Source organism: Artemia franciscana, chromosome 10 (genome assembly GCF_032884065.1).
Source record: "Artemia franciscana chromosome 10, ASM3288406v1, whole genome shotgun sequence".
NCBI lineage: Eukaryota > Metazoa > Arthropoda > Branchiopoda > Anostraca > Artemiidae > Artemia > Artemia franciscana.
In genome coordinates this window covers 28836741-28855674 of record NC_088872.1, presented here as the reverse complement: position 1 = coordinate 28855674, position 18934 = coordinate 28836741, and positions in this window count along the sequence as shown.

Sequence of the window (18934 nt, the reverse complement as noted above, 5' to 3'; positions counted from 1 at the left end):
CTCAAATCTTAATAAATCCAATTTACCAGCTCTGTCCAGAATCAGAGTATATAAAGCGTCCATTCTCAATACATGAACTGAATAATGCAATACAACATATCAGGGTCAATGCTATAAGTAGCTATGATAATATACATACTATATGGATGAAGAATCTTACCCCTTTGTATAAACAGGAACTCCTAAATTGCTATAACCATGCATATATACTATAACCTATAGTTGCTATAACCATGGTCACATCCACATTCCCCAATGTCTGGAAATGTTCATCTCTTCTACCAATTTTAAAGAAAAATAAACCTAAACATGACCCTGAGTCAGATAGACCTACAATGATTACTCCTGTGCTGGGAAAAGTAAAGTAGAAAATGATTTACCATTGGCTGCTATGGTTTGTTGAAAAGAATAATATGATACCTCATACTCAAACTGGCTTCAGAAAACCCCACTCCACAACAGATGCTTTCATATTGTTAACAAATGCAATAAATGAATCCCTATAAAAAAAAATAATGTCCTAATTGCTGCATCCCTAGACTTTTAAGAGGCATATGACAATGTTAACCACCAGATTCTTTTAGTTAAACTTGCAAATCATGGATTACCCCCAAACTTGTATCATTCATGGAATCTTTCATAGAAAACCAAAGCTTCATTGTTTGTGTAGGTTTGGCCTCTTCACCCAAAACTTCAATAACCAAAGGTCTTCCACAGGGTGCAGTCCTGAGCTGCCTCCTTATTTCCTTATTTATCTGGGACATAAACCTTCCACACACCCATTTACAATATGCTGATGATCTGGTATTATGGGCAACTGGCAACACCTTTGAGATTGCACATTCAAAGTTGCAAAAAGCACTTTTCCAATTTGAAAAGTTTTCTCAAAATTCTGATTTACTTATTGCATCCACTAAGTCCAAAATCATCCAATTCCACGATAAGCAAAGTAGTCTTAATTCGAGGCTAACTTAAAATGGAATAATAATTCCAGAGGACAATCAAATCAATTATCTAAGCCTCATACTTGACCAAAAACTTAAGTTCCACCTTCACATCACAAACACAATAAAAAAAATGCTATAGAAAAATAAGAATAATAAAAAAGACTACTTGCCAAACCTTGGGGCTGTAATGAGAAAATATTGCTCCAATTTTATCAATCACATATAAGACCCCATATTGATTATGGTCTCATAGTTTATGGTGCTTGTGCAAATATCCATTTGCAAAAAATTGAAACAACACAAAATGATATAATCCATCTCATATTTGGTCTTAGGAAACCGACAAATACTAAGTTGCTGCTTACAGAGAGTGGACTATCACCGATAAATGAAAGAAGAAGATTTCTTCTAATTAATTATCTTACAAAAATTGAAGCCAATAACTCTCATACACTGCACAACTGGTTAAGAAATCCATCCATGTTTAGAGATATTGCAAATGAATATGCCAATACCCAGAAGAAATTCTCAGTGCCATTAAAGTCTATTGCACCCACATTCCCCCAAACCCCACCATGGAGCTGGTATCCCCATAATAAACACTGATTTCTCAAAGTGGACTAAAGAACTAAACCCCATTGCTTTTATACAGGAAAAATTTGCCGAGCTTAATACAATTACATATAAAAACTATTTCCAAATTTTTGTTAATGGGTCCAAAATGAACAAAAAAGTGGCAAGTGCAGCATTTATTCCAACCGATACAACTGCTTTTGGCAAGAGATTACATGATAACGTGTCTGTAATGTCTGCTGAGTTAAACGCCATAATTATGGCATTAAAGTTCCTCATGGTTAATGAATTTATGATTGATAATTTAAAAAATATTATAATATATTCTGGCTCATTATCAAGCCTAGAGCTGCTTCCTTCAGCTTCTCAGTATAAGACGGATACTGACATATTTCATTGCCTTAGGATTATTTTTAATCTCACTTCAAGCAGCATAATTTGCTCTGGATCAAATGGGCTAAATTTTCAGGCGTTTTCATATCAGTTCCTTAATTCAAGTGGCGAAGTTCCCTCTTCCCCTTTTTCAGATCTTGTAATCTTAAAAATGAAACAATTGACCATTGTGTATTTGAATGTAATATACTGACGTCTGCACAGTATACCCTGCAATGTAAAATGTTAGAATGCTTCAAACACCACAAAATCTCACTATCAGCCAAGAGTTTTGCTGACCATACCTGCACACAGAGCACAGAACTTGATGTATATTCTCTTATAATTCAACTTCTAGTATCAAAAGATTTACTGCAAGAAATCTGAGCAGATTCAAGATAAATAAGGACAAACCAACTCAGTAGCTCTGCCCATTGCACAGAGTGAGTCAAAAGGAAAAGGGCTGAATAGTCTTGACTGAAAAGCCCGCGTCTGCTGGAAAAGAAGAAGATGATCTTCTAAACTTTTTTGGTACAGCACTTTAACTAAAACAACTTCAAAAAATCCTGCCCCCCTTAAGTTTTGAGAAACACAATTGTATCTTCATAAAAGATTGAGAATATCTTTGCCCTTCTCTACTATATTTTTGTGAGTCTGCACTCTTAAACTATGTAAAAGAAAAACAAACTTAGATTACAAAAAAAATAAGCTAAGATACCCAGTAGTCAGACAGTTGATCACCACTTTAACAGTTAAATCTATATACAGTAAATTCTCTACAGTAAACAGTAAAATCTCTATCATACAACCTAGAAAGTGGATTGTTTCACCATTGGGTTTGTCAAAAACTTGTTAATAGGTATGCAATTAGTTTGAATATTTAACCATATATAACATTGAAAATTCCAAAAATACTGACAGATGACAGTAAAGCCTAATGTTGGACATAGACTAGATTTAAAGCCTAATCTTGGAAAATGCTGTCTGGCTCTAGGACACAAAATCTTAGGCATATGCCCAGAATTGAGGGCCACTGAGAACATAACATGTTAAGAAAGCAATTCATATTTCATTATGTGCAGAAAAATTGTAGTTAGCACATTTTGACTGTAGTCACACTATATTTTACCCCCACCCCCTTAATGTCCAAATATAGAGCACAATTAAATGTTTTCCAAGCATTTTTCTGTGTCACTCCTGTTTCAACCCATTTACCTATAAATTGAATCAACATGGACAAAATTACAAAACAGAAAATCACATGGAAAATATACAGAATTTGGTTTGTAAATTTGCACACTAGGGAGTGTTGTGGGAAAAGTGTAGTTGATTTGTAGTCAAAATATGTTAACTGCAATTATTCTGCATATTATGAAGTATGAATTGTTCTCTCAGCATGTTTCCTTCTTAACAGTCCTAACTGTAGGCTTATACCAAGCCTACAATCAAATTAAAACAACATATTAAAATCACATACTAAGTCAATCTTGGACAAATTTATTTTAAGAAAAGTGTTTTGAAATGAAATAATTGTATTCCAATAGACTAGGTTGTAGGGTTAACTATTGTCTAAATTGGAATGTTAAAAAACTAGGTACTTATTGAAGAGGTACTTATCAGTCAATGCAACATGTACTTATCAGTCAATACAAACATGTTTACCTTCAGTTACCTTAAATCACCTGTCCAGCAAGATAAAGGTGGTAATGAGCCTCCTGTGCAACATCTTGCTGGTGGTGTGACATGACTATGGTCTGGCATCCCAGGTTAGTCTACAGTCTGCATTGGCCCAGTCCTGATCAACTCCTTTTGTGAATGTATTTATGGTTTGGGACTAGATGGTGGCTTTGGAGAGGCTGTTCCAGTAAGGGACAAAGCATACAGAGAAATATTGCCAGTGCTCATGTCAATGGCAATGGGGGACTTGTAGCTTCTTTGTGCAACCTCTTGTCATGCTTGCAAGGGATGAGGAGAGTACTTGACTTGAAAGGTCGTTTTCTAGCAGTTTGCAAGTAGCAATTGTGCCTCCTTTCTTCCTTCAATAAAGTAGGGTGGGGAGTTTGAGGGATACAAGGTGTTCCTCATATGGCTTGTCTTGCAAAGCTGGTGTGATGCTCTCCTTTTGTTGCTCACCTTTGGACACCCTCAAGTGCTTTAACATCCATTTTATAGTGAAGAGATGCTTGGGTCATTCTGAATTCCAGACATGGATGTACAATAGTTTTGTAAAGCTTTGTGACTACACATGGCTTCCTGGTGGTAGATGTTCATTTTATGAGCCCTAGGGATTGGCTGGCTTTAGTAACTTGAGCTTGTGTGTGGCTGTCAAACTTGAGTTTATCATCAACAATAACCCCCATGTCCTTCTCCTGACTTACAGCTTAAAAGGTTTAAAATTAAATTTATTTGAAATGAATGTCATAGGCCAAATTGGATTCAGGATGAAATTTTGATAACAGAGGTAAGTTTCTTTCTTGAATATCTGAATATTTGGTAAAATTCTAGTTAATTGACTTCTTGCTATCTCAGAAAGGGTTTGGAAAAAATTAGAATTTAGAAAAAAATCATTGATATGACTCAAAATTCTACTCAAATAACAGGAATTGCATTTTCAGAACTTAAGGCAGAGAAAAAGCAAGTAGTAACTTAAAATTAAGGTAAAATGTTGTTTTGTCATGTAGGCAAATTTCAGGCCCTCTAGAAGGAGAAGGAGTGGAGGTGGGGGTAAAATTCTAGTTAATTGACTTCTTGCTATCTTGGAAAGTGTTTATGTTAGGAAAATGAAACTTTAAGGGATGGGTCTACAGGCTAAAGTATGTCCTAGGAAGGTATTTTGAAGTACACACCTCCACTCCTTCTCCCTCTTGAGGGCCCTGAAATTTGCCAACATGACAGGTCTATGCCTATTGAAATTTTGACAAAACAACATTTTACCTTAATTTTCAGTTACTAGTTGCTTTTTCTCTGCCTTTAGTTCTGAAAATCCAATTCCTGTTATTTGAGTAGAATTTTGAACCATATCAGTGTTTTTTTTCAAAATTTAGGAAATGTATTTCTATATCTTTAAAACCTTATAAAATGGAACTGAGCAAAGTTATGAAGCTGAAAACAATTTTGTTGTACTTAAATTAAGCAGAAGATCTATTTAGCAAGGTTTCACTTTTATAACACACATATTTTTAAAGGTCATCAAAGGTCACAGCCCTCTAGAGGGAGAGGGAGTGGAGGTAGTTGCTTGCAAATACCTTCCTGGAACATACTTTAGTCTATAGATTCATCCCTGAAAGTTTCATTTTCCTAAAACCCTTTCTGAGATAGCAAGAAGTCAACTAACTAGAATTTTACCAAGGTGGGTACTTCAAAATACCTTCCCAGGACATACTTTAGCCTGTAGACTCACCCCTAAAATTTTCATTTTCCTAACCTAAACCCTTTCTGAGATAGCAAGAAGTCAATTAACTAGAATTTTATCAAATATTCTATTAACATATAGCCTATATAGCTTTACCAATAGGCCTACCTCTAAATTGTGCAAATGACAGTGCAACTACACCACACTGGTAATGCTGCTCTACTGTTTACCATTAGTCTAGCGTAATTAAGACTTACAGTGTTGTATAAGGTTAAAAAATTAAGTAAATTATATACTTATCTGGAATATTCAGACAAATCTAAGGGTGAAACAATCCATTTTCAAGTTGGCATATGCTACAAGATTTTACAGTGAATCCACCTGTCACTGAGTACCTCACCCTAACCTAAAATATTTACCAGCTAAGAGATCTTTATGATCTATTTCGCCAAGACTTTTCCTTTTCTGTTTGGGACTATAAGACTTTTGTTATTTCCTATCCAATTCGAGAAATTTTGTTCTGTTTCTTCAGTGAATAACTGAGGAGGATTGCTCTTGTCTCCACCGCTATCCATCTGAACTGTAGGCTAAAAATTTACCGCTTCCATCGCTTTACGATGCTCACCAGCAGTTATGTTTAAATTATTTTGCTTAGAACTGAAAAAGAGTTATGCGGCAAGGACAGAAAAACAAATTAAAAGATGTAGTAACTCCAAAGATTTATCATATTATATCTTTTCTTCAGGGATGCTGTTTTGAGGAGGGCAGTTGCCACCCTCCCTAATAATTTGGAAAAAAACAACTATTATATAGCCCAAGCACCCTGACTATCCGGTTATGAAACCAGCTTATCCCCCCCATTACCCCGCTGTTTTTATTTTATGAAAAAATCAGAATTTTTTTTGATATTATTATTATTCATTTTTTTCCCGTCAAAAAAAGGTGCAGACGGAGTAATCACTAAAGATAATAAAAAGAAAAACGAATAAAAAAGACAATTGAAAATTCAAATACATGACACAAAAAACTCTTCATTACATGCATTACATTAATATGAACAAACTATTGCTATCAAATTGATGACCATGGATAGTGATTTTTTTTTGCAAACGGGATAGAGATATGTTACACCAATATTTGGGTCTGCAATCTTATTCAATTGGATGATTTTACGGTTTCTCGTCCGAGGAGGAAAACTCAAAAGATACTTAACAAATCAGAAGAAGATCGATTGTAGGTACTTTTTATCTGTAGCCTTAAACAATTTCCAGAAAGGAGCAATGTAAAGTAGATGTGTATAGGCTGGGGCATTGTAGATGAATGCTAGAAGGTAACGTATGAAGCTTTGTTTGCTTTTTGTGATTCCAGCGTAAGAAAATCTAATTTTATGCTCAACGTGCGTTATCAGCAAACGACGTGTGTGGCCGATAGATGCGCCAATTTGAAGGCCCAGGGAAGTAATATGGTCTCCGGGTTTGATAAAAGAACCTTCCAGATTTAGGAAAGAAATAGAGGGATTTTGCCAACTAAAAAGGACAACTTCAGTTTTCTCGGGATTAAAAGACAGTCCAATTTTTGACTATTCAACTTTGAGGATTTTGAAAGTCTCCCAATGTGCTAGATCGTACAACTGAAATTCGTAATCTCATCAGCATATCAAATAAGAGACGCATCAATTCCGTCAATAATGCAAGCAGGAGGACATTTTGCCCTAGTTTCCAGAACAGTATTATTGAACAGGGTTTGTGAAGTGATAATTCCTTGTCTAGTCCCTTTCTACGGGGATGGGGTGCTGAGGAATCACAGGCATATTCGAGGGATTCGATTAGTTTGGCCTCACACAAGAATTAATGCAATTATACTGAGATTGATGAAGACAGGTGTATACGCACCCATCCCTTTCTTTACGGGTATAGGGTGCTGAGGAATCACAGGTAAATTCGAAGGATTCGACTGGTTTGACCTCACACAAGAATTAATGCATTTTTACTGAGATTGATGAAGACAGGGGTATACTGCAGGGATATACGGGATGGGAGTTTTAAACACGCTCTAAGATTCTTATATAAATCCCTGAGAACACGGACACCTGATGGGTTGACGCCTCACTTTGCCATACGGAGAAGCATGGACGAATAAATTAAGGAATCGAATGCTCGTTTAATGTTTTATCTGGAGAGGATCAGACTGTATGAATATGAGAACGGCCAAGATTAGCTTGAAAACCGAACCAATTTGGGCAAATGTAACATTTCGGTTTAAGCTCATCAACAAACAGGAGCTCAAAAAGTTTACAGAGCGTAGTAGAGACCACGATGGGACGGAAGGATTAACATTGCGACTATGACTTTCCTTTTTTGGGAATCGGAGTCAGATCACTGATGCAGAATGAGAAAGGGACAATATCTGTATCACGTATCATTTGTGTGAGAAGGCTGAGGTGACGCAACAGTACATAGCTTTCGTTACTTTTGTGTAGAGTACTCACCTTGTCTATCTCCAAAGACGCTTTCCTTTTGAGTCGAGATATAGCTTTTATGTCAGTGTCACATGCAACAACAAAATTAAGGTGAGGAGATTCATCAATGAAGTTGTAAAGCTCGTCACAAAATTAAAACTCTAAAACAGGATCAAACTCAGAAATTTTATTTAAAAAATGAGATACCCATTCAGACAAAGGAACATCATTTGACTCTGGCAAATTGGAGATGCTACGAAGCAATAGATTTCACAGTAGATCAGGTCAATGGTATCTTTTCCTTCTCGGAATAAAATGTTTGCATTTTAGATCGATGAAGGGCAAGTTCCGTAGCAAAACTTTTTTTTTTTGTGCTTTTTTCAATTTACTGACTATTCCTTGACGGGGGCATAGGCAATCTCTCCTTAATTTGTACCAAAACTTTCCCTGTCACAAGCTTCAGACAATGCTGGATTTCTTGACCACCCAGGAACTTAGGTGCTAATACGGTTATTCTTTTTTTTAAAGAGATACTGCCCTTTTTTCCGCACACAAAAGCACATGGCAGATTTCTGCAGAATTGATATCAAGTGTTAATCTAACTTCATTAATGTTTTTAATGGAAGACTTTGCAGGAGATGTAATGGAACCTAGGCCTTGTTAAGGATGCTACCAAAAGTTTAAATGAACTGAGATTTGTCAATTTTTTCCAATCGCGACAAGTAAACCATTTATGTTGGTGAGAGCCTGCAACACTGAAATCTGAGAAGCTTCTCGTTTAAAGCTAGAGGCAATAGGAAGGTGGTCTGAAACTTAAAATTTAGAAAATGCCTCAACACAAAGTATATCAAGATTATACGACACAACGTGGTCAAGGTCAGATGTGCAAGAGGAAGAATGAATGGAAGTAAACCTGGCAGATTTCTGTGGAACTTTAAAATCATCACCAAATATTCCGTATAGTTAACAAGCACAGATAGAAGCTGAAGACAAACTGCTATTTAAATAACAATTCAAATCACCTATGATCAAACATGGTATTTTCAGTTTACGAAGGCATGAGCTAAGTTTACTAAATGCTAATGTGAAATTTCTCTCCGAATCTTCATATCAAGGAGGCACACTCGTGCCTCTATAAAGAGGCGACACACGACAATGTTAAGCGATCTTCGGTTCCAGTGGTCGCAGACGGATGGGGAGGGATGCATTTCGTAGCCCGAGCTCCAACTAAGAAACCTGCAAAATTTCATCCCCCTCCAACTTTTTCTTCATGGGGAAAATCTGGCCGAAAGTTTCGACCTGTCAACCCAAGCCCCCCTTTAACGTTGTCCGATCGGGCTGAAATTCACAAGTTAAGGTCCCCTAGGGCCCAGGAGCTTATCCGCGAAATTTCAGCTTGATCCGATAACTCCTTCCCTGTTTTCCAGAAACCACGCATAGCCACTTAAAATTCATTTACTTTTTTTTTCTAGACGCCTACAGGTCACATCCGACATCGGATCTGGGTGTACGAAGACTCATTCGATGCAGAATTCACCGAGTAAGTGCCCATGAAAGTTTCGTAGGAAAATCTTAACCCCCCGAAAGTTTCGACCCTCCAACCCCCCGCCCCACCCCTTTTAACGTTGTCCGATCGGGCTGAAATTCACAAGTTAAGGTCCCCTACGGCCCAGGAGCTTATCCGCGAAATTTCAGCTTGATCCGATAACTCCTTCCCTGTTTTCCAGAAACCACCCATTAGCTATTTAAATTAACGGATTTCTCTCCATAAGAGCCCATGTTAATTTGAAATTTTTAAAAGCTATTGAGAAGTTATATTAACAAACATTCAACTATTAGCTCAGTTGGTAGAGCGTGAGACTTTTAATCCTCGGGTCAAGGGTTCAAGTCCCTTACGGGCGGTTTTTTTTTCACAACATCAAAAAATTTTTGATAACACCTGGACAGCTTATCATTTGAGAGATAACAGAATATTAGCTTCTTATGAGCAAAAGAAACATTTCGGTCATTCTATCTATTTTTTTTTCTATTTTATACAATGATTTAAAAGCGGGGGGGGGGGGTTCCTCTCCTAATTCCTGTACGAGGAGTACAGGAATTATTAAATTACATCCACCATGGATTGTAGAAAAACGTACAGAATTAATATGAAAAAAAATTAAACCTGTACAAAAGAGTCTTTAAAAGCGGGGGTTTGCCTCTCCTAAAAGTCTTCTTATAGTCCTAATAGTCTAATAGTCCCATGTTAATTTTTGAAATTCTTAAAAGTTACGAATATCAACATTCAAGTACATCAAAATAATCAGCTCGGCACGGCGAGAATGACTGCAAGCATCATAAAAATCCAGCTCCATTCCAGAAAAATTTTTGATAACACCTGGACAGCTTATCAATTGAGAGATAACAGAATATTAGCTTCTTATGAGCAAAAGAAACATTTCGGTCATTCTATCTATTTTTTTTCTATTTTATACAATGATTTAAAAGCGGGGGGGGGGGGCGGCAGCCACCCAAGTTCCTCTCCTAATTCCTGTACGAGGAGTACAGGAATTATTAAATTACATCCACCATGGATTGTAGAAAAACGTACAGAAATAATATGAAAAAAACTTCGTTTTCTTAAAGAGTTAAAGAGGCTGCGTCCCAAAGTCGAACCTTAAAACGTACAGGAATTAGAAGAGGCAGTTGGGGGGCTGCCGCCCCCCAAACCCCCAGCTTTTAAAGACTCTTTTGTACAGGTTTTTTGTTTTTTTGCTAACCCCCGGCTCTTGGCTTCGGAAAGGCCCTCTTTTAATTAACAAAAAATTGAAATGAATGAATAATGGAATAACTTCGAAAAATGTTAAACACAAGAGGACAGGAGAACCATTGCGCCGAAACTAGTAAATAGTAACAATGAAGTCCCCCCACAAAAAAAAACTGTACAAAAGAGTCTTTAAAAGCTGGGGGTTTGGGGGGCGGCAGCCCCCCAACTGCCTCTTCTAATTCCTGTACGTTTTAAGGTTCGACTTTGGGACGCAGCCTCTTTAACTCTTTAAGAAAACGAAGTTTTTTTCATATTATTTGTAATTAAGCATCGGCACTGTTTCTGTTTTTGAGAAAAACAGAAACAGAAAAAAACAGTTAGAAAAAAAACAGAACAGAAACAGAAACAGGTCAAACAAAAACAGGTGACCTGTTTCTGTAATCTATTCTGTTTTTTGAAAAAACAGAAAACAGCTGTTTTTTTTAAAAAACAGCTGTTTTAACAGCTGTTTTTCCTGTTTTTTCCTTACTTCTTCTATTTCTAATAGGAAAGAAAACATCTTCTTGTTAAATCCTTGTAGTCACATACAAAAGATGAGCAACTTCGTGTAATTCAACACACTAGCGTATTTTTAGGAGGGGGGGGGGGGCGAAATTTGTCATAAAATGTGTCCAATCGGGTGATACCAACGCTATATTCCTTTCAAGCTTAAATGTCATTTATAATTGACAATTTACCCTAGTTGCTCTTAGACCGTTGCTTTAGCGGTAAACCATTGCTCAAAGCATATACCAACACTATATTCACCGCTTAAAGCACGGATGCTTTCAAGCCGAGGCTACTTAGACCGCTGCTTGCTAATATATACCAGACAGACAAAGAGTCATCCCATCTAGCTTATGTCCACCGCTTAAGTTAGAGGCTATTTAAAACGTCGCTATAGCGGTAACCCATTGCTCTAAGCAAATACCAACGCTCTATAACGCTCTATGGTTAGACCATTGCTCAAGTGGTAATAACCCTCCGCTACACACATACCAAGGTGTCTAGGTTCACCGCTTAAAGTACGGATGCCTTCAAGCCGTGGCTTGTTGGACCGCTGTTCTAGCGGTAACCCATTGCTCTAAGTAAATACCAACGCTATATTCCTCTTTTATATGGGGTTTCATTGAGCCCATGTTTGCCGCTTAAAACACGAATCCTTAAAGCCGTCAATGGTTAGACCGTTGCTCAAGCGGTAATAGCCATCCGCTACACATATACCAACAGTAGAGACATTGTCATATGGGGTTCCCATCTAGCCCATGTCCACTGTATAGCGTTCAAGCTTCTCTCTCTTTCTCTATCTCTCTCTTTCGCTCAGATTTACCCCGCCGTGAATTAGCATGAGAGGTTGACTCTAGTTGAGCATTGTGGAGTGACATGCATGAGAGGAAAATTTTCAAGTAGTCAACCCGTAGTCAACGGGTTGACTCTATTTCGGCATTGTCAAGGGACTTGCATGCACGGAGAGGTGTAGCATAAATGGGAGACAGTCACAACGGCAATCAAAGGGGTAAAATTAACCTTGACTGGGTTGCCCACTTAATTGGACAATCGGTCTTAGCTTTTTTCTACAATTGGCCATGACTTTGACTTTTCCCACAACTATTCCCTTTTTGTTTAAATTCAAAAATCAACGGTATCATGGTATCATGCCCGCTAGATGTGCGTTTCGGTACGGTAGGCACGGGTAGGTATCATGCGTTTCGGTATCATGCCCGCTAGATAGCGCGGCATTTGAAAAAAAAAAAAAACAGAAAAAAAACAGAAAACAGATAAAAAAAAAACAGAAACGGAAAAAAACAGATGAAAAAAAAACAGAACAGAAACAGAAACAGGTAAAACAAAAACAGGTAGCCTGTTTCTGTTTTCTGTTCTGTTTTTTGTAAAAACAGAAACAGAAACAGGCAGAAACAGGCAAGAAAAAACAGAAACAGAAACAGAAAACAGAAACAGTGCCGATGCATATTTGAAATCTGTGGGTAGATATAAATTTATTGCTGCACAAGCGCCTACAAGCACAGCTAAAACACTATCACTAGAAAAGAACCCACTATAATTAAGATTTGATGCTACATAAGTAGCAATACTACCAGAAGCTCTGTCTTCAAAAGTACTATGCTTAGCTGGAACTGAAAAAGTTTTAAAGTTCGCACTAATTTCCAGGAAACCAATGCTGTGGTTGGTCAGGAAATACTCCTATCACTACAAAATATCATGATTATGAAGCATATTCTCAAGAATAGGTCTTTTGTTAATAAGACTACCATTAATGTTCCAAGATAGACAGCGAATATCCACTTACCTTCTTAGCTGCCCGTTTATCTATTTGAGCGTTGCCAGGGCATTTGATACTGTAACAGGTGTGACCAGAAAATGTACATGAAATGCAGAACATGTTCCAAACACAGGGGTCATCCTTGGTGAAAGAGTGCTCCGTGGAACCACAGCGAGAGCCCAGTTCTGCCTTCTTACTATCAGCAGTAATATGAACTTGTTGATGGCATCTGAAGCAATGCCTGGGTATGAATATGAATTCCAAAACACCTAACTTCTCATAACCCACCTAGACATAATTTTTCAAAAATGAATTGAGGTCACTCCGTGGTTCAAAGTAAATTTTGCAGGCACGTGACTTGTCACACTAAAAAGCTTTGACGCATTTTGGAATAATTTTTTAAAGATTTTTTTTGTTCATTTCTTTCGACAAGTTCTTATTGATACCTATTGTTCCTTGCTGCTCTAGATTTGGACTTGAATTTTCAAAAATGGAGATTTCATTTATGGCTATTAAACTGGTGTAGTTTTCATTTCCATGCGACACAATTATTGGGAGCTTTAGGCTATTTTATGAAATTCCCACAAATTTGTTTTCGTACAAAACTTTTATCGATATTATTAATCGAAAAAGAGTTACCATCCCTAAATCAATTTCGAATGATGATCCTCCTTCACTTGACAGGAATCGGTCTGGTTAATTATCCTGTGGGATAATTTCGCGAGGGGTCTTTCTTTACTATAAAGCTGTATCGATCCTTTACGTAAGAATTCAATATCCGAAATTAGGTAGAGCTTGCAGATGTCAGGATGACATTTCCAGATAAAAGGCTGCCCAATTTTTTCTAAAGAATGTTATTCAAATTGTTATAGGTGAGTTCAGCCCTCATAAATTCCTTGTCAGATCTAGTTTCAGAATACTTTTCAATAGTTTTCTTGGACTCTTCAGTGCAGCTTGTTCTACGATAAAGGAAATTGTTTGCCAAATATTTGGTAGAATGAACAGAAATGTTAAAAACACAGTTAGAAATACTTTTATGGCACTTGGTATTTACGAAGTGACATATACCGATCGCAATTTCTGTCTGTCTGTTGGTCCCGGTTTTGCTAGTTCAGGCACTTCCAGATAAGCTAGGACGATAGAAGTTGGATGGCTTATCAGGGACCAGACCAGATTGAAATAGAAATAGTCGCTTCCCCGATTCGACTATCTGGGGGTGAGCGAGCGAACGAGATAGTTGAGAAGAATTTTATTTGCCAATGAAACAAATGATTGTTGTTCTTAGTGTAGCTTGCTGGTCTAGCGGTATCATTCTCGCCTAGGGTGCGAGAAGTTTCAGGTCCGAATCCCGGACCACCCCAAGTTTACTTGAAGAAGATCCAAATTGTGAAAATTGAGGTATGTTTATCTCACGAATGAGTGATCGGATCTTAATGAAACTCGATATATAGAAAGATATCATGTCTCAGATGCTTCATTTTCAATTCGGATCGGATCCAGGGACATTGGGGGTGGAGGGGGGGAGGAAATAGAAATTTTTGAAACTGGAAATCTTGGAAAACACTTAGGGTGGAGAGATCGGGATGAAACTTGATGGGAAAAATAAGCACAAGCTCTAGATACATGATTGACATAATCGGACTAGATCAGATCTCTTTGGGGAGTTGGGGGGATTTCTAGTGCTTTGGCGAGTTCGAGAATAAGCACAAGTTCTAGATGCATGATCGACCTAACCAGACGAGATCCGATCTCTCGTCACAACTGCCATAAGAGCTCTTAGCTCTTGTTTCTTGAGATGTTCCAGGAATTTGTTCTAAATCATTAGTCTTACAAAGACATCTGCTAATGTCAAGTTCACTTTCACCATAATTGAGCAAGAGTTCATATGGCACTTGTGACGAGATATTGGATTTGGCCTGATTATGTCAATCACGTACATAAAACTTGTGCTTATTCTCCCCATCAAGTTTCATCCTGATCTCTCCACCCTAAGCGTTTTCCAAGATTTCCTCCCCCCCATCACGCCCAGTGTCCCCAGATCCGATCTGAATTGAAAACGGAGCCTCTGAGACATAAAATATTTCTACACAGCAAGTTTCATTAAGATCTAATGACCCATTCGTGAGATAAACATACCTCAATTTTCACGATTTCGATCATACCACTAGACCAGCAAGCCACATTTTAGAACAACAATCATTTGTTTTATCGGCAAATAAAATTCTTCTCAGCTATCTTGTTCGGTTGCCCCCCCCCCCAGATGGTCGAACCGGGGAAGTGACTATTTCTAATTTAATCTGGTCTGGTCCTTGATACGGTCTGGTCGCGAAAGTGTTGTGAGAGCAACGCTTTGGTTTTGTCTCTTTGTTATCGGTTAAACGCTGAAGATGTCAGCCTATTGAAGCTTTTAAGACGTTATGTTCAAAGAAGAACGCGATCAGTAATCACATGATCAAAGGCTATTCCTAGGCGTGGAAAAAAAAACAACAATAACAAAAGAATATCGAAAGAAGGGACAAAATTGACTTTACAGCCAGTTAAACTTTAAACTTCTCAATCGTAGATATCGTGACGGATGAAAGCTTAGAACAATATCTTATATAATCCAGTTGGTAATATAAAGCTATCTGTAACTTTTCAAGATCAAAATACCATAATTGACACTATTAATTATGAAGAAACTACTATAATATATTTTTTATCAGCTCAACACGAGCTATCGAAGATACCGAAAGAAGGGACTAAATTGACTTTGCAGCCAGTTGAAGGTTATCCTTATCAATCGCAGACATCGTGACGGATGAAAACTTGAAATGGTATCTTATATGATCTAGTTGGTATTATAAAGCTATCCGTAGCTTTTCAGGATCAAAATACCATAGATGACACTCTATTAATTATTACGAAACTGCCTCGTTGTTTTACGTTATCGTTTGTACCCGTTGCATAAACATTTAATTCTAGGTTACAGTGAGTATGGGTAGGCTACACCAACTATCGAAAGTTACGAGCCCCTCTTCACTGAAGATGATTGTAACCTAACAGACGATTGTTACTTACAAGTCCCCTACATGTCTTACCACCGGAACCCACTCGGTCTTACCATCAAATACACTGGAAACAAATAATAGGTACACCAAATAGCAAAATTTGCAAAACCCTCATTGCCTAAGATGATTATAAGCTAACATCTGACCTTTCCTTACAAGTCCCCTACATATCTCACAATTGGTATCGGCCTATTTTTGGTTTCAGTGTATACCTTACTACTGAAGTTGTCAACCCCTTGAAATTCTTAAACTGGTATATCTCATGAAGGAATTTTTGTACCAAAAAATGGATAACATACTTTGGTCAGCTCATCACGAGCAATTATACCAAAAAAAAATAGTATCGTAAGAAGGAACTAAATTGACTTTGCAGCCTGTTGAACTTTTTCCTTTTCAGATCAAGACTTGGAATAATATCTTATATAATCTAATTGGTATTATATAACTATCCGTAACTTTTCAGGATCAAAATATCACAGATGAAACTCTATTAATTATTACAAAACTGCCTCATTGTTTCACGCTATCGTTTGTACCCGTTGCGTAAACACTTAATTCTATGTTACAGTGAGTATGGGTACACCAACAAGCAAAAGTTACAAACCCCTCTTCACTGAAGATGATTGTAGCCTAACAGACGATTGTTACTTATAAGTCCCCTGGATGTCTTACCACTGGAACCAAATTGGTCTTACCATCAAATACACCGGAAACAAATAATAAGTACACCAACTAGCCAAAGTTGTAAGCCCCTTATTGCCGAAGATGATTATGGTCTAACAGCCGACTGTTGCTTACAAGTCCTCTACTTGTCTAACAATTAATATCGGCTTATTTTTGGTTTCAGTGTGTACCCTACTGAAGTACCCTTGAAACTTTCAAACTAGTATATCTCATGAAGGAATTTTTGTACCAAAAAATTGATGACATACTTTGATCAGCTCATCAAGAGCTATCGATTACCGTAAAAAAAATTCTATCTGTCTTAGTTCAAAAGTTGATATTTTTTGCCGCAGGCCAACTTTTTAACGTCACCACTTAGAAAGGAGCAAAGGATAAGCTCCAATTTCTTTAGCAATGACAGAACTTTTAAAGTTTAAGAGGTACATCTGATAACATTTCTCTACCTCAATCCCAAGTCCGAAAAAACAAATGATAAACCCAGCGAAAATCACGGCAGCACTTTCGGACCCAAGGGGAAATGCCGCTTTTTTGCTTCTGTAAATTTTTCTATTTATCGCTCAAAGAAGATATATTGGCTGTGGGGCCGGGTAACTGCCGCATATATTTAACACTTATAGATTTTAGTCCATCTTCAATTTGAAAGTGGTGCCTGCCTGCTAGAACGGAGCTTTCCACTCGAAAGCAGAAACAAGGTTTGATGAAACGAAAGCTTGGCTGCACAACTTCAGATACTCCTCTCTGACATAGGCTATATAACTCCACTTCACTTCGCACACCATAGTCTCTGGCTCGTGGACAAGCAAAAACCATCCTTTTTGGCCGCAGGTAAGAGTTCTGCGGAGTTTTCCAAAATGTAATGCCATAGTCATCAATCCGGCCCTGAGGTCCCCACTTTCCATAAGAACCGCACAGGTAGACCCCTTACCAGTTTCCAGGAATAAGCCGAGATCGGCGGCATAGAAAAAAAAAAAAAAAAAAAAAACGGGACAAAACCAAAGTGTTGCTCTCGCAACACAAATATGTTGAAGCCAAGCTAATCCGCAAAAAATTATTTCTAGGGGAGAGTGAGGACAACTTCAAAAATGACTTCAAAAATAGGCTAAATTATACAAAAAGTTTAAGAATTAAAAGAACAAAGGGAAAAAATTGCTAAGAAGAGAGAAACGAGGGTAATAACAGCCAGTAGAAAACAGAAGAAAATTATGCAAATCTTTCGGTCAAAACCTCCGTTCAACCATCCTCAGTGCAGAATACAGATAAAATTCCAAAGGACAATATAAAAACCAAACCCAAAACAAGCACTGAAACTAAAACAGCACCATTTCAGAGCAACGATGGAAGTGTAACTGAATAAGAACTACAGTCCTGAATGACGTTTCAAAATTCCATTTTTTCTGGACATTTCTAAGATAAAACTCTGAAATGACATTCGGTATTACATTTTTTATTCAGTTATCCTTTTATCGTTGCCCAGAAAGAGTCCATTTTTAGCTTCAGTGTTTGTTTCGAGGTTTTTTTTTTTTTTATTGTCCTTTTGACTATTATCGGTGGACTATTATGTTGTCCTTTGGACCTATTGTATGTTTTTTATTATTCTGCACATAAGACGACGGTGCGGAGGTCTCAACCGAAATATTTGAATAGTTTTCTTCTGTTTTTCACTGGCTGTTGTTATCCTCGTTTCTCTCTTCTTTGCAATTTTCATTTTGTCATGATTAGCCTGTGTGGTCTCAGAAATCAGATGCAACGCAATAGCGTATAAAAAATATATACGCTATAGCGTATAAACTTGATATAGTTTCATTACAAACAAAGGTTTGGATACTGCCTCCTTGCCTAACTGTAAAAGTCTAAACCCTAAAGCGTCATTGCCGCTTAACTGAAAACGAATAATATTAAAAACATTTTCTTTTCCAGTTATTACAGTATTGAAAATGAAAATAAATAAATAAAAAAAAAATCTTAAACTGATGATCATTCAACAATTAATATCATTATATATCGAATATTCAATTTGTTTTTATTTGTACTTTCTAAGACTGTTCAGGACACGCATAGTTTTCAATAAAGCACAAATAACGCAGTAAATTTAAGACTTTTACAGTAAGAGAAGGAGGCAGTACCCAAACTCTTTTTTTTAGTGATTTTTGTTCGTTTCAAGCTTTATCTGCACATTTAGTTTAAGTTTCAATCATTCTAAGATTCATTTAATCATTTATATTAGTACCTTATGTATATTTGTTTGCTATGATTGTTTATCTAATTGCTGTTCGTTCTGGGTTTCATTTATACATTAGTAGCATTTTTTTTTTTTTAAGCTTGATTTGCATATTGAATTTAAGCCTTAATCATTTTAAGATATATTTATTCATTTATATTGGTACCTGTTGTATGCTCTTTTGCTATGATTATACATTTAATTTTTCTTCGTT